Source organism: Hylobates moloch, unplaced genomic scaffold (genome assembly GCF_009828535.3).
Source record: "Hylobates moloch isolate HMO894 unplaced genomic scaffold, HMol_V3 SCAFFOLD_29, whole genome shotgun sequence".
NCBI classification, from domain to species: Eukaryota; Metazoa; Chordata; class Mammalia; order Primates; family Hylobatidae; genus Hylobates; species Hylobates moloch.
In genome coordinates, this window is record NW_026652304.1 from 4,218,441 (window position 1) to 4,233,596 (window position 15,156).

Consider the following 15,156-nt stretch of genomic DNA (forward strand, 5'->3'; position numbering starts at 1 on the left):
TCATCATGTTGGCTAGGCTGGTCTCGAACTCCTGACCTCAGGTGATCCACCTGCCTCGTCCTTCCAAAGTGCTGGGATTACAAGCATGAGCCACCATGCCTGGCCTTATCTTTTTTTTAATGTTCACAGGTGATGTTTCCAAGTGTTACAGCCATAATTCCTTTTTTTTCCCATAAGCCCTGTGTGTTTTTTTGTGTGACTTTGCATAGCATGGTGATATTTAGGAACATGCCTCTGGCTCAACAACTGACTATTAACATTAACCTCTCCAGGATGCCAAATGGGATGGCAGAATGTTTCGACCTATTTAGTTGTCAATATGATGCTAACAGTTTCCTTTTCTTTCTTTCCTTCTTTCTCCTTCTCTTTCCTTCTCTCTCTTTCTGAGACAGGGTCTTGTTCTGTCACCCAGGTTGGAGTGCAATGGCACAATCATGGCTCATTGCAGCCTCAATCTCCTGGGCTCAAAGGATCTTCCCTCCTGAGCTTCCTGAGTAGCAGGGACTACTGGTGTGCAACCCCACAACTGGCTAATTATTATATATTTTTTGGTAGGATCTCCCTATATTGCCAAGGCTGGTCTTGAACTCCTGGACTCAAGTGATCCTCCCACCTTGGCCTCCCAAAGTGCTGGGATTACAGGTGTGAGCCACTGTGCCTGGCCCAGATTCTTATTACTAATTACAATTTCTCTCTCCTGTGAATTGGCTGACATTATCACACTGCCATGAATTACTCTTAAATAATATCTTTACCACAGAAAGAAGTGTTGATAATGCAGTCAGAATAGCTGGATGATGCTATAATTTTAAAAATTAAAGCAAATTTTAAAACCTTTTGACCTCAATGAACATTTCAAAATTAAACATAAAATAAGAATCATATTACCTAAGTACATACACTATTTAAATACCTTTTACGTTATTGACATATTATACAAGTATCATATCATATACCAGTTAGGTAATACTTGGTGCACTTCAGATTTAATTAACTTTAAAAGAATTTATAAATGTTAATTTAACATAAAGTTTTAAAGTTTACTTTTTATAGTAAATTACTGGAATTATATTTCTTGGAGCATGATGTTACAACTCTATCTAGGCAAAGCAAACTTAATCTCCATTTAAGATAAAAATGAGATAACTATAATCAATTTTTACCATAAACTTTATCACAAAACAGTTATAATACTAAATCATTTCACACAGATAACCAGTTATCTGCAAAAATAATATAATCCAAATGCTACTTATTTTAAGTTAGCTATTATGTTCAGATTTAGAGTGATTTAAAATTTAAAGGGAGAAAATGATTATGTTACTAAAAACTAGATTTCTTAATTTTATAAGCCTACAATAATTTACTTTCTAAAGAATAACAATAAACATTAATAAATAAAGTAGCATAATAATCCACACTACTTCCTCTTAAAGAGAAAATTTCCCATTTTGTCATTTAATGCACTGCCTCAAGGCCATGAATGCTGACAATTTCTGATGGTTAACAGGCTTACCAGTTATAAGTTCTTCTAAAAGGAATGTGCAAGTCGGCCACACTTGGCAATTTATGTACTGTGGTTTTGTGGTAGGTACTACATTTTCTAAGGATCGAGAAAAGTGCAATAAATCTAAGACGGAATGGTTATACTTCATCAAAACATATTATATAACTGACTACCTTTTGTGCATTTTATAATTTATACCTCACTATTGTTTTGCAATACATTATCATTCACTGCCCTCTTTCACTCTAATTTTTGGATAATCTATCCTGTGCATAAATATCATCTACAAAAGAAAACAAGAGCTAAGTATGATAATAAGTTCCTATTTATGGGTAAAAGGGAAAGAGGATAAAAGAGAATAAAAGCACTTAAGGAACCAATTTTCATCTTACACCAACCATAAACATTTATAACAAACCAATTCACTGAATGATGTGTAGAAATTTTAGTAAGTTGGTTAAATATTAATTTAAAATGGCACCTTAATATTCAGAGAAAGTTATAAGAAGTATCACCAGCTGGGCATGGTGGCTTACGCCTATAATCCCAGCACTTTGGGAGGTCGAGGCAGGCGAATCACCTGAGGTCAGGAGTTCAAGACCAGCCTGACCAATATGGTGAAACCCCATCTCTACTAAAAATACAAAAATTAGCTGGGCGTGGTGGCAGGCACCTGTAATCCCAGCTATTCGGGAGGGTGAGGCAGGAGAATCGCTTGAACTCAGGAGGCGGAGGTTGCAATGAGCTGAGATCGCACCATTGCACTCCAGCCTGGGCAACAAGAGTGAAACTCTGTCTCAAAAAAAAAAAAGTTTCACCAACTGATCTGATCCCCATGCAGTTTCAATCCCTTACTTGGTCCCATGGTTTTTCCTGTTGATCTCATATAACTCTGCTCATGTTCTTTCTAATGTCATGGCCCTCAGCTGACTTTTTCCCATAGGGGACTACTGGCCAGCTGCTAAGGGAGAGGGGTGTGTGTGTGTGTGTGTGTGTGTGTGTGTGTGTGTGTGTGCGCGCGCGCGCATGTGCGGGTGTGTGCACTAGGAGTATGATAATTAAGTTCACAAGTTAGACAAACTGTACACGGATATTTGCTACTACTAATAAAGTACCAGAGTTCTAGCTTTCTATCCATCTATCCATCCACCCCTTCCTCCCTCTCTTCTTCTATCCAGCTATATGAATTAAAGCATCTAATCTAGAAAAAACACACATGTGTTTAAAGTGGTATAAACAAGAATGGTCACCCCAGCGTGTGCTTCTAAAAACAACCTCAGTGGCCATCTAGGAGGAATAAATAAGTACATTATTGCATAGCCACACTAAGGAACACCATGCAGCTTTTTGTTGTTGTTGTTGTTGTTGTTTAGTGGAATATATCAAAATAATTATATGGACAAATATATCCAAATAATTATATGGACCTATAAGACATTACTGATTGAAAAAAAATCAAGATGCAGATTCCATGTATAATAGCTTTTGTGTAAAAATAAAGATACACAAAAGATGCATTATATTAAAAAGCTGTTAAAAAATGTTTTGTCCTTTCCTATGATGCTGAAAACAGACGTATTTTAAACGGATATTTTTATATGATTGTATGGGAAAGATTCTGAAAGTATACACACACTAATTATTCTGGAGAGGGGGCTGAGTAGAAGCACACATGGATGGAAGGTATTCCAAGGAGGTTTAGTCATCTGTCCCAATTTTTATAATAACACATATTCATGCATTACTATAAAGTTATTCCTTATATATTTCTCCATAACATTACTTGTATTCTGATATGTAGATGGAGTAAGAATAGAACAGAATGAGTTATCTGAAAGTACCTGTATTAGCCAACCACAGGTACTTTCAAATAACTCAAAGCCTGTGTTGTCTATGCTGAAACTGTTATGGATGTGCAGTTCACAGCTGCAGCACTGACCAATTATCAGGATGCTTGATAGATGAGATTTACAGTTACTTTCTAACTTAAATGTTACTTATGAATTTATATATGTAGGTCCATCCATGATTAATCATGTCTAAGCTTAGTGTCATAATTTGTAATCCTTGGTTAAAACGAAGCCAGGTGACTTTTTTTTTTTTTTTTTTTACCTAAAGGCTAACTCAAGGTGAACTATTTATTACTCAAGCACTCAAACTGACTAAGTATTACACATCTACCAATGAGATGGTTTAATTAATTAAAGGAAAGAGGTAAGGGGTGATAGAAAAAGAAGTAGGCTTATTGTTACTATTAAATGTAAGAGTCTCCCAATAAACAAATATCTTTATGGAAAGTTATTGGACTATCATACACAAAGGTGGACAAGACACACTGTTTTCTCTGAGCCTAGAGTATATAATCACTTTGGTTCAACACTATGAGCCAAGTCCTGTGCTAAATGCCTTAAACATGTATTATTTCAGTTACTTTTTATAATATTCCTGTAGTGAGGATTAAGTGAGAAATTGCAGGTAAAACTCTTTACACAATGCCTGACAGAGTAAATGTCCCTTATCAGGGATTACTACTGCCTAACCTCTAACTTCATCAATTCAACCCTCACTCTACGGTAGTCAGCTTTTCAAAAGATTCACTGACTTAACACATACCAGTTCTGAGAAATCTTGAACAGATTCTCATTGCCTACTAAAGTCCAAACTCCTTCATCTGACATTCAAAAAAACATGACATAGCTCCATCTCCCATCACACCCCTCCCTATCCAACTATTCTCTATGCACACTGGACTGCTCACAATTTCTATATTAAATATTTACATCTCCATAACTTAGAAATACTCTTGCTGCTTTCTCTAAAGAATTCTATCTATCCTTCATGGTTCAGTAGAAACATTACCTTCTCCACAAAGCTGATTCTCTCCAGTACTCTTAAGTGTGTTGTATGCATCTCTATTATGATACTTTCATATTACTTGTCTGTAAGCTCAGTAAAACAAGGTTTATTAATTTCTACATCCCTGCTGTGTCCATTTACATTGAATAATGGAGAAAAATTTCACCATTAATAGCACCACTGAAAATAACTAAGATTTGATATTCATATGTAATTCCTTCTTTAATTTCTACTTCAATTCACGTAACAGTGGTAATGACCCTAACTGGTAGCTCCCTTTCCAGCTCTAATTCAACACTCAGTGACACATAATTCTTTAAACACCAATCAAATAATGTGGCACATAATCAGTGACCTAATGCTGACTAAATTGCCAGACATTAAATTCATTATGCATTAATACCGCAGGAAGGGATGTAAGGAAGGAGTTAAGCACATGCTAGAATATTAGGATTGCCTTTTAAATTCACAATTGGGACACAAAATTCCTCTTCAGTTTTGGGTAATCTCTAACCTAGATGAACTGAACTTTAAAATCAAAAGACATGTATGATTATCTACCCATTTAGTAAATAAACTCATCTTTCAGGGATTAATTCTGTTTCTACATCTATATAAATTGGCAAAAGGAACAAATATCCTTAAAAGCCAATTGATCTTGGCCCTCTAACCATTCAAGGGTAGCTTTCTCTTGGTTAAAATCTAAGGCATTAGGAAACCTCAGTTTTTGGTTTTGCTGTTACACTCCAGGATGACTCCGACTATTTGTAACTTCCTTGGCTGGTTTCTTTTGGGTAATCAAGTAAAAAAAATAGCAAATATTAGTTACACACTTAGTTTAAAAATATAACTAAATTCTTCAGGTAAAGTACTATAATACATTGCTCGGTTCTATCCAGAAATAATACGTCTAATTTCCAATTACTGAAGAATATATTATCCTTTTTTTTTTTTGAGACGGAGTCTCACTCTGTTGCCCAGGCTGGAGTGCAGTGGCGCAATCTCAGCTCACTGCAACCTCCGACTCCCTGAGTTCAAGTGATTCTCGTGCTTCAGGCTCCCAAGCAGCTGGGACTACAGGCACACGCCATCATGCCTGCCTAATTTTTTTGCATTTTTAGTGGAGGCAGGGTTTCGCCATGTACGAATATATCAACTTTTTAGGTAAAGGCATTAGTAGTGTAGAATAGTTGAGGATCTCAGGAAGAGGGAAGTAGTTTCATTAATTGAATTCCCTATACTGCTTGTAGTCAATATAAACCTTTTAAAGGAAGGCAGTTTTGTTGTTGTTGATGTTTGTTTTTCAATTTTTTTTTGTATGTTTATAGGGCTTCACTCAATAGCATTTCAAATTAATGTTTATGTTTTTGCATTAGTTTGCTACTACTAGCAAACAAGTTAAATTAGAAATATTCAGGCAAAAGGTATGTTAAACTCAATACTAGCTGCATGTTACCTAGATGTTAGTGTTACTATACTTTAAAGCAAGATGACTATAAGTTTTGAAAGTCAAGTTTTAGTTACTATAGATTTAATAATAAGGCAGTTACACAGGCTAAGCTTGACTGGTGCCATGGACTTTAGCATACCTGGAAATAGAAAAATTCAAATTGTAGCTGTTCTTGGTTGGCCCATTGCCATTTTTGCAGCTTACAAATTGTTAATTAAGTAACTGCAGTGAGCTCATCTCTACAGGATACTTCTTTTCCAGGGCAGGTCCAGGAACTGGGTCTGGAGCCTTGAAAGCAGAAGAGAAACTAGAGTAAACTAGAGGTAGGCAGAACAAGAAATGTGACCAGATAACATTATGAGATGTAATAGCAGTAAGGTAGTCCCCAAAGTCTCTCACATAAAATATTCTGAAGGGAAAATGGGTCTCTTAAATTGCAAGTAACCAAAGGATGCTGTTTACTTTGGTTAAGTCATTCTTTTAACCTACCCAACACTATTCTGGACTGTCAATTCCAGGAACTCAAAACAGTAGTTTTTATGAAATCTCTAATGTCTTTTAGCAACAGACTGTCCAACAGGAGACCACAGAGTAACTCTAACAGAAAGAGAAAAACAACAACAAAATCCAAAATTGGAAATGTAAAGTCCTCATTTTCAGGTCATTTTGCTCTTCCCTTTCACTATCATATTTCCAATCATCTTCTAAACGCTCCCCTAATTTCCTATGATCAATTCCCAAGGGTTTCTTAAGAAATGCTTTAGATACATCCAAGCAATGAACTGAATGTTAAGTTCCAATTTTTAAAAATACTTGGTAATTCTTAAAGAGGGAGGCAAAGAACAGCTCATAAGATGTGGTTCTTAACCACACTGGAAAATCTTTTTTTCCATTACCAAAATAGATTCAATGATTTAAAAAAAAAAAAATTTTTGTTAGGGCCATATAAAACAAAAACCAAAAACAAACTTGCAACTACGAAGGTTACAGAAATAATAGGATATTATGAATGGTAGAATGTTGTACTATTTTGATTACTAAAACCTGGAAATGATGTCCTTATGCTTGGTAGGCCGGTACCCTTAGGAATTTCTCTAAGAAACTAATCCCACAGGAGTCAAAATAAATAGAATTTTCTGCTGCTCTGAAATTATCATAGATATTGTGAAAATTGTAATAGGACAAAAAAAAGTAGTGAAGACGAAGATCCAAAAACTGAATTCCCTGCATTTCCAGTAACTAGCAATATAAACAGCAAAACAGAGTAAAAGTAGTTTTTGCAAAAATGTAAATTTTCCATCTATTGTGATGGCACATTGTAGGACAAAGAATTCTGTGAGAGAGAAGTCTAAGTTCAGATCTGACTTCAGTATGGCCTTGAATTTAAACTGCAGAAATCTCCCTTTTATTAAATGGAATATCACTACCCACCCTGATGTACTGTCTATGAGATTTAGCTAAAGTGTATGTAAAGCACCTAACAGTGTGGCACATGTAGGCATTCAATATATTTTTCTGCGTTATTAAAGAATGTAACACATTTTCTTGTTCCAAACGCGGGTATACTTAAGTTTTCATTTTCACAAATGCTAAAGCAACAACTAGGTAGCAGGCTTTCGGTTTAAATAATTCAACCATAATCACATTCTAAGACATGTAACTGATTATCTTCCAGAATAGCCACAAATTGAGTATATGACAGAGGTCAATTTTGAGAGCTGATGATAAATAAAAATATAACAATTTATATTTAGGATATAAAAAGAATTAGTAAACAAGAAGACATGTAATTCTTCTCTAAGTATAAAACACTTCTGTCAACACATCTCTTGTTAAAAAGTTATATATAGATCTGGTATAATGCTTTTTAAAAAAACATAAGAGCAATCAATGCATGATATAATTTGGTCCTTAAGTTAGGAAATGTTTTCAGGGTAAAGAAAAGCCGTATATATGGGCAATAATTTTCCTCTTACTGATAGAACAGTGGGTTCCACACAAAATTATTATTTACCAAATATGGCTCAAAGATCAGATTACACCCTCTCTAAAATTACCAAGTAATAGAGCAAGTATCACAAGCCACAAGGAATTTTAAAAAATGATTTCCTTATAGTCGTTTTAAGTGTATTCTCTACCACAACTTTATTTTAAAATAGTTTTAAAAAGTTAACATGGAAGTGTCTTATTCAAAATATACTAAAACTTAGATGATAAGACTGAATTACTGTATTCTTCAGAAAGAAGGGGAAAGGGTATTTAAGTTTGAGGATTTCCATTCAGTAACCCATATGAATAGGCTTTCAGTTTAAAGACCATCAAATAAAAAAACCACTTCAGATAAACCACTACTTTTTAAATTTTTTAACTAGTCATCATACTGAAATCTCATTACTTATAGTATATTTCAGTTGATTCTCTTGGCTTTTCCAGGTATACAATGTTATTTACAAATTATAATGAATTTGCTTTTACTCTTTTAAAAAAACATATTAAGTAATTTTTACTTATTATCAAAACTCCAATAAGCAGCAGAGTTAAAACCAGAAATGTATCTGTAGCTGTCTAATCTCATGTCCGAGGTTCCTTCTTTATTGTACTAGCTTGACATTACTAATAATTTTCTTTCTGAAAACTTCTTTTCCGGTCAACACTGTGCATTCTAGTTTCTTAGAATTCTTATTTCTATGCCTCTTATTAATGTTTGCCAAAAGGATGTAGGTGTAAAGTTATAACATTCATTCTCTCTCTTGTTCCTCTGGCATCTTATTTACACTCACAGCATAATCTAAGGAGAATCTCCTTTAAATTGTAGTTTAAGCTTTTATTCTACTTGATGAAACTTAAAAGATTCTGAATCACAGATTTGATGTTGAAAGGAGCCTTATAGATTATCTAGTCCAACACCCTTATTTAATAGAAGAAAAACATAAAGTTCAAATAATATGTCAGTAGAATCTGAATAAAAGTTTAACACAGAAAAAAATTAGCAATTACTTATGAATCGTAAAGTAAATGCCCACATTTACATACAATAAATATAAACAAAGCAATTAAACAAATTTCAAGAGTCATTATTGAGGCCGGGCATGGTGGCTCACGCCTATAATCCCAGCACTTTGGGAGGCCGAGGCGGGTGGATCACCTGAGGTCAGGAGTTTGAGACCAGCTTGGCCAACATGGTAAAACCCCGTCTCTACTAAAAAGTACAAAAATTAGCTGGGCATGGTGGTGCACACCTGTAGTCCCAGCTACTAGGGAGGCTGAGGCAGAAGAATCGCTTGAACCTGGGAGGTGGAGGTTGCAGTGGGCCGAGATTGCACCACTGCACTCTGGCCTGGGCAACAGAGATTACGTCTCAAAAAAAAAAAAAAAAAAGATTAATTATTGGGCCATGCTTCTTTCCTGTTAAAAAATACTTATTCCTACTTCTAAGAGACTTTACTTATATGACAGTGTCAATGTATGAGTCCATTTATTAAAGTGGATTTAAAAATTACAGAATGGCAGAGAAAAAAAGTTAAAACCTACTTAATCCTACATATTTATGCATTAATTATATCCTAGATTTTCTTTTTTTTCTTTTCATTTTTTTTTGAAATGGAGTCTCACTCTGTCACCCAGCTGGAGTGCAGTGGTGTGATCTTGGCTCACTGCAACCTCTGCTTCTGCAACCCCACTTCAAGTGATTCTCCTGCCTCAGCCTCCCAAGTAGCTGGGACTACAGGTGCGTGCCACCACACCCAGCTAAGTTTTGTATTTTTAGTAGAGCCAAGTTTCACCATGTTGGCCAGGATGATCTTGATCTCCTGATCTCGTGATCCACCCGTCTCGGCCTCCCAAAGGGCTGGGCTTACAGGCGTGAGCCACCGCGCCTGGCCATATCCTAGATTTACTAACAAAATTACGTTATCTGTGCTTCCCACGTGAGTTGATGTCTTGACCCAGTCCAAAAGACAGAAACAGCATGGACTGCTTGCTACAGCACTTAGAACAGTGCCTGGCACATGGCAGCTCCCATTGCTGCTAAACAATTACTACTCTAAATATATTCACATTATAATAAATATAGCCATAGGAATGATTCAACCATACAGAAAAGAATCCTGCTACAAGGTGAATTATCTCACTCTACCCCTTTTATTCTGTTTTCCAGGTTTGGTTCCATGAGTAGGATCACAACCCTCACTTATTTAGGCACACCTTTCCAATTGATAATTTCTGTTATCAATTCAGAAACACTTCAAGATCTCAACATCAGTCTGTTAGGCTCCTTGTAGGTTGCTGTTAAGCTCCTTCTAGGTTTCATTTTAAAAGGAAATTTTACACTCCAACAACTTCCAAGCTTTCATGTGAAGCAAAAATATGTTGTTTCTTCTTAATTGTACTTATGTTTAAACTTAAACTCTTCCAAAACTAGTTTCCTTCCTCAACTTTCCATTTTTGTCAGAAGTAGCAATTTCTTTTCAGCCTGAAAAGTGAAGTTACCTTAACTCTTCTCTCTTCTCTTTCTTTACCTTTATCCAACTCCTTGAAATCTCATCCATTTTGTAATTAACATTCCTTAAAATACAACTTCTAAGACTCTCCTCAATGGTTATTACAGTCAATACAGTCCACAATTACTTCCATAGTTCTGAAATAAAATGTTAGGACAAGATTTTTCCATGAAGCTTCATATGGAAACTCATTTGGTGGTGGCAAAAATCTGAGTTGAACTGATGTAAGGTTATTTACAGGCTTGATTTAGCCCACTTACTGTGAATATTTTCACCTTCACTGCAGAGATATTAGTGTCTAGTTACAGGATGATACCTCAGACCTTGCTGGGAGAGTTATGTAATATACAATATACACGTCACCTTTCCCAAATCCAAAAATGTTTGAATCCCAAAACACAGCTGGCCTCAGAGTTTCAGATAAGGCATTGTGGACCTGTATAATATTATTCTAGGAATCCTAATTTAGGCATCCTGTACTTAACTTTCTTCCTGATACTCTCTCTTACCTGACTCCATGCATCTCAGCTCCCATACCACCAAGTTCTATTATTTTTCTTTCCAGTGTCTCCTGCAATTCTACTGTCTCTAACTGCTTACTACCCTATCCCTATCATCTAACATATAAATGACCAGACCCACTGCTTAGCTCCCTGCCAGTCTTCCCACCCTCTGTGTAAGTATAGTATAAGAGATTAAGAAAGTTTCCTATATAACCACTTTAAATATTTCACTCAATTGCAGAGGAATTTAATAAACTGAAACAGATAAATAATAAAGAGAAAGGATAGTGACTGTGGTATTACAAGTTGAGTTTCTGTTATCTTTTTAAACAGTTTATCTACAATTGTGAGCTAAGAAGAGTTTGACCCTTTTTTCTAAACTGGTTGAAACTTTGAAATTTTCTATATTAACATATCTATTCTGTAACTGAAACAAAACAAACAAATGAACAAAATTGGCAAGTCTCCTTTCCTGTTTATCACTTCGGCTAAAACCCCTCAGTGCGGTTTTCAATGCCTTCTCCAGTTTGGTTCCACTAGATCAGGGGTCATGAATCCCTCTGGCAGTCTGCAGAAAGCTACAGAGTCCCCCCCTCAGAGTGGTTTTAAATGCATAAAATACAATATGTAGGATTATAAAAAAGGCCAGTTTTACTAAAATATAGTTAATTGTTTTTGAAAATATGGTTTTAAATGCATAAAATACACATTACCAAGAAAACCAATTATACTGAAACAGTTATCAAGTGTTTTTAAAAACCTTGTGTGATATATTCATACATATGCTTCTTTAGTAATAATATAATAAAATCTAGTGGGAGTCTAATAAAAACCATAATTCTGAAGTAGTAATATGCATAAATTATAGAGATATCGACAACTGTAATCTGAAATATCTGTGCTTTTTCTATTAGTAATACAAGATACAAGATACAGGTACTGCTGATACTACTGTAGTCTGCCGCTTAAAATCTTATTAAAAGGAAATGCTAAATTTCAGTTCAAAGTTCATAAAAATATAAAGATGTCACTTTTTTTTTTAATCTAAATGCATGTAGCCCTCTAAATTCTATCCCTGGATCCCTTCAGGGTCATGCAGATTAAAACTACTCTATTAAATTCACCTGCTTCTATTTCCCAGCAGTCCCCACACCCTTAGGAATCTGGGCAGGCCTGTCTGAACATGTTCAACCCACACTTTCCTTTCTTTGCTTACTACACTACTGCCCTTGCTTAGAATGTTGTCTTCACCTTGAGGCTTATCAAAATCTTAACTACCTATTCAAAACCAATTCCAATTTCACCTTCTACTTGAATTCTTTTTATCCTGCTTCAGCCCACATGACCTTTTCCTAGAACTACTAATGTAGCTGTAGGTCAATGCTTTATGATTCAACATTTAATTATTCTCTTACATAGTCTACTTCTGTGTCTCTTCATCTAAGTTATAAGATCCCTGGAGACATGTGCTATGTGCTTACACATAGAACGCTGCGTATACATAATATAGGCACATATAAACTACTCAGCAAGTGCCCCCAATAAATCAAGCACAGAAGATCATCTGTTTGGCAACTTCGAGTACCAGAAAATACATCAAGATAAGCCAAAGTTCCACTAAGGAGTTAAAACAGACATAAATTAGGCTTATAGTTCACCTCTATCAGAACCTAGATACTCCTATTTAATTAAGAACCCAGAAGCTTATTTACTAGGCAGCAATGAATTCCAAGTAATAAATTAAGGAAGGAGCACTAAAGTCAGCACAAGACAATGATTCATTCCAAACATATTGGTTAAGCACTACTACATGCCAGGCACTGTTCTAGAGTCTATGATTCAGTTCTCATATAGCAACTTAGTGCCAGGCCTTGGACTAGAACCTGGGGTTCCTGACTCATTCTGAAGCTCTGAAACAAAAAGTTATTTCTATCTTCCAGAAAAGGTTTAGTATGCAAGGTAAAAGTGGGGGAGGGGAGGAGGTCTTACTATTTCAGAAAGCAGCAAAGTATGTGAAACATTATAAAGAAATAGATTTGGAGGTATGAATATCTACATTTATCTACACAAGATATATATGATATATTGTAAAATCTCTATAAAATCTCTAAAATAGATTTAGGAGTAAGTTTCAATCATTTTATGTACTTACTACCTAAGACTACTAGATGAATGAGGTGTTACTCTGCTTATTAGTATTTTAATCACAAACACTTCATAAAATTGTATTTTTCTTCAAAGAGCCCTGCCAAGTTGCTTCATTTATTTGATATAAAAATAAAAAACTAGGCCAGGTATAGTGGCTCATACCTGTAATCCCAGCACTTTGGGAGGCCAAAGCAAGAGGATCACTTGAGCCAAGGAGTTCGAGACTAGCCTGTGCAACACAGCAAAACCCTGCCTCTACGAAAAATTAGAAAAAAAAAATTAGCCAGGCATGGTGGCTGGTGCCTATAGTCCCAGCTACTTGGGAGGCTAAGATGGGAGGTAAACTGAGCCCAGGAAGTTAAGGCTGCAGTGAGCTATGACTGTACCACTGCCCTCCAGCCTGGGTGACAGAGTAATACCCTGTCTCAAATATATGTATGTAAACATATATGTTATGTATATACACATATATATTTTATATATATAATACATACATACATATCTATATATAAACTTTTCTACCAATCTCCTGGAGGCGAGGTAGGGTGGGGTGGTAGTAATGATGGTAGTAGATATTATTCTAAATAATCTTAATCTTTTTCCCTGGGGAAACAGACCAAAAGAGGATAATGAGAATGCGGGTAGGAAATGGGGAATTGGTCTCCACAAATTTCAAGCTCTACTGCTGACTGTGACTAAAAAAAAATTAATTTTCCTAAAGGGAAGTTCTTAGACTAATAGCAATGGAATTCAGTGAGCGAGTGAGGGAAGGAGGGAGGCGGAAGGGAGGGGTGGGACTGGAACAAGTAAACTAATAGCCTGACAATACCATGCTGGCAACCTAAAGTCACCTTGTCCAAAACTCAACTCACTGCCTCCTACTCACTAATGTATTTCTCTGTTAATTATAAATGACATGCTTCTGAAGCTAGAAACCTCAGAGTTCTCAATTCTTTTCCTCTCCACATATAATCAATGGCAAAGTTTCACTGATCACTCTCACAAAAATTTCTCTATTCCACCACAATGTCCTTGTTCAAGTATGTGTTATCTGGGCAATCACCTAACACCATGACCTCTTGTTTGACTGCTTGTTCTACTCTTAAGGTTTTCTTTTTTTTTTTTTAAGAGACAAGGTCTTGCTCTGTTTTCCAGGCTGGAGTGCTGTCGTGTAATCATAGATATGCAGCCTCAAACTCCTGGGCTCAAGTGATCCTCTCAACTCAGCCTCTTGAGTAGGCAGGACTACAGGTGCACTTTACCTGCCCAGCTAGTTTTTTATTTTTATTAGAGATGGGGTCTTGCTATGTTGCCCAGGCTGGTCTCAAACTCCTGGCTTCAGCAATCCTCTTGCCTCGGCCTCTCAAGGCACTGGTATTACAGGCCTCATGCCTGGCTAAGCCTTTCTAAACTGTATTATACAGTGGTAACAAACTTGGCTAGCTTCCTAAAAACTGGCTGAATCATGTCACTTTCCTCCCTAAGAAAGGGAAGAGATTTTGTAGAGATATGCTGTAGTGAGTTTCAGCAGAAGGTGCTGACACTGACATAGGGAATAATGAAAAAAAGGCAAGAGAGAGGAGACCTGAGGATGAAGAATTTAGAATAAGTCAGAAAAATCAGGCAGAGAAAATGTTGGGAAGAATGGTATCAAGAAAGCCAAGTGAAGAGTTGTAACAAAAATGATCATAAAGTTTAAAGTTTATTATTTTTATAATTTTATAGCAATAAATTTTCTATTAATAGCTTACATTTACTAAGTGCTAGGCACTAGGTCAAATGACTTATAATGCATAAACTCATTTAACGCTCCCAATAATCATGTGAGGCAGGTACCTCTATATGAGACACAGTTAACTACACAGTTCTGTCCTACTAGACAAAGAATTATTTTATACAGCTCCCTTTCCTTATTCCCTGAGATGCTTAATGCAAAGCACTTAAACATTCTTACTATGTTGGTGTCAATAATACCAGAGAAAGACATTCTTCTTACAAACTTTACTAATTTGCCATGGACTAACACAATATATGTATCTGTACACACATACAGACATATGGACATACACACACACACACACACACACACACACACACACACACACACAATGAATCTGGAAATAAAAGAATATATGGTTTTAAAAATACCCAATCTCCTAATATTTAAATCTGCATTGGAATAGTAAGGGCTAA

The 15,156-nt window shown here is 35.8% G+C and overlaps 1 protein-coding gene across 4 annotated transcripts in view; it reads right to left on the reverse strand.

Annotated features, from left to right (window-relative positions):
- The window catches only part of LOC116463202 (TGF-beta-activated kinase 1 and MAP3K7-binding protein 2), a 93,708-nt gene that overhangs the window by 62,902 nt on the left and 15,650 nt on the right, over positions 1-15,156 (reverse strand). For 2 of the 4 annotated variants that reach the window (XM_032146197.2, XM_058434506.1), the window contains exon 2: positions 5,953-6,101. The exons of the other annotated variants lie outside the window; for them this stretch is intronic. The gene's annotated coding sequence lies outside the window, so the exon portion shown is untranslated. The remainder of the gene's footprint in view (positions 1-5,952; positions 6,102-15,156) is intronic. 4 annotated transcript variants of the gene reach the window in all.